Consider the following 2,091-nt stretch of genomic DNA (forward strand, 5'->3'; position numbering starts at 1 on the left):
AGATAGATAGATAGATAGATAGATAGATAGATAGATAGATCGATAGATAGATAGATACATAGATATGGTGAGTGGTCTTGTAAGATTTGATTGTTTGAAATTTTCTGTTGATATACTGGTCGGAAAGCCAAATCTAAAATACCTACTTATGTTAACGTCCGTCCTACCAATTTACATATATATGTGCGTACGTGAGTACTCATGCCTGCTTAGATCCGTGTATATATATATAAATATGTGTGTGGGTGTGTGTGTGTGTGTGTGTGTGTGTGTGTGTGTTTTGTGTGTGTGTGAAAATTAATGAAAAATCTAAAAGTGATCAACTGCTGTGTGGATTGAACCACAGCAATCACCTTTCATCTCTCATCTAATCACATTTTAATCCTTTACAAGCAAATTTTAAATACACAAGGGAAAAATTATGAGCTTAAAATAACTATTGTCCTGTGACTTAAAATCTATAATGGAGTCGCTTATGTCATCTGGATATTTTTAATTCTCCTGCTATTGAAATTTGTTGTACAGGTGTGCATTGTAAATATATATATAAAAGAAGTAACTAATTTTAGTGTTCTAACATCTGTAAACGATATGTGAGAGTGATTTTTTGTAATGTGCTTCGGGCCAAATTGAATTAGGGAACGAGAGAAAGAGAATTTGCAAATGTAATGATGTAATTCATTCTATAAAATATAAAAATAGCTTTAAAAAATAGTATTAAAGTATTTTTAAAACATGCAAATAAATGTTAATTTATACAAAACGTATGTCTCTTTTACAAAAAATATTCCCAACCATGTAATATGGTAATATTAATTATTAGTAAGGGATGTATGGAAGGTATAAATATTAAGAATATTCATATATTTTCAGCTTAAAGGATAGAGGATATAATTTATGGTCAATTAGGTTCCCATGGAGACTGCTTTCACTTTAAGGCAATTGAGATTCCTCGGCTTTAGTTGATTTGGTTGTTTGACTGAGCGTGTAAACAAGAAACACAGGACAAAATAGAATTTAGCTCAATGGAAGAAACAATATATAAGAATTCAAATATAGTTACACTGCGATTGCAAGGTTAAAAAATTTGCTGGAAGCACAAGAAAAACTGTTGCACATTACAAAAGTGAATTGCAATTAGGATATTATTTATGGGGTTTCAACAAATGTCATGTTAAACTTCTAATTAAAATATCACATGCTATTAAAATATTCTATGTTACATTAAGTAGTGATATCATGCTTTTGTATAATATTCTCTCTGTTTTCGTTTTATGTAAAAACATATTTCGTACAAGTTTATTAAATGAATAATAAATTTCGATGCTTTTCTCGTTGTTTTTGTTGGTGGTAGTTGAGCGAAGAAAGTAAACGAGTAGATATAGATATAAGTTAGGTGCATACACGAGTGTGTATCTTTGTGTTCGTATGTATATATATATCTATATATATATATATATATATATATATATATATATATATATATATATATATATATATAAGAAGTAAAATCGAATAATGAATGTTTGAAAGAATTTAATACATACGTTTCATATGATTGCGTAAAACATAATAGGAAATACATTTCTTACGCAAGATCTTCTTCAGTTAATAAATTTCAGCGTCAGTCTGTCCACACAAAAAACACTCCCAGCTGCATTGCAGTGAGATGGCGGCCATCTTGGATTTCCATGTATTCACGTGTAAGATGGAAAGTCATCTGAAAACAAAAGAAAATATTATTGTTCGGGGATCTGTGAACACCATATCTATCAAAATATATCTGAATTACTTTAGCTATCATAGCGTCATGAATCAGGAAATATTTTTGCAGACACCCTGTATTATAATTTATAAGGCTTGATGCTAGTACAAACTAATCTGTACCGACTTGATTTACGCGTAGAATCTTAGAAAGTTTGAGTGTACTCACCATGACATTCTTTTTTTTCTACCAAGATCGGTCGCTCAAACACCACTTCGTATCCACTTCTTTTTTGTGTCTTCGTTTCTCTCTTCGTTTCTCTCTTCGCGTCGTTCACTGACCGGGTGAAACTGTCCTTAGCTGCTAGTATATATATATATATATAT

At 30.6% G+C, this 2,091-nt stretch overlaps 1 long non-coding RNA gene across 1 annotated transcript in view; it reads right to left on the reverse strand.

Annotated features, from left to right (window-relative positions):
• Window positions 1-1,598: 1,598 nt before the first annotated feature.
• LOC128249169 (uncharacterized) overlaps window positions 1,599-2,091 on the reverse strand; it is a 6,099-nt gene continuing 5,606 nt past the window's right edge. Inside the window, exons 2-3 of the long non-coding RNA XR_008265266.1 lie at window positions 1,934-2,065; window positions 1,599-1,720 (exon numbers count right to left, since the gene is read on the reverse strand). This is a non-coding gene — a long non-coding RNA (uncharacterized LOC128249169). The remainder of the gene's footprint in view (window positions 1,721-1,933; window positions 2,066-2,091) is intronic.

This window comes from Octopus bimaculoides, chromosome 12 (genome assembly GCF_001194135.2).
Source record: "Octopus bimaculoides isolate UCB-OBI-ISO-001 chromosome 12, ASM119413v2, whole genome shotgun sequence".
NCBI lineage: Eukaryota > Metazoa > Mollusca > Cephalopoda > Octopoda > Octopodidae > Octopus > Octopus bimaculoides.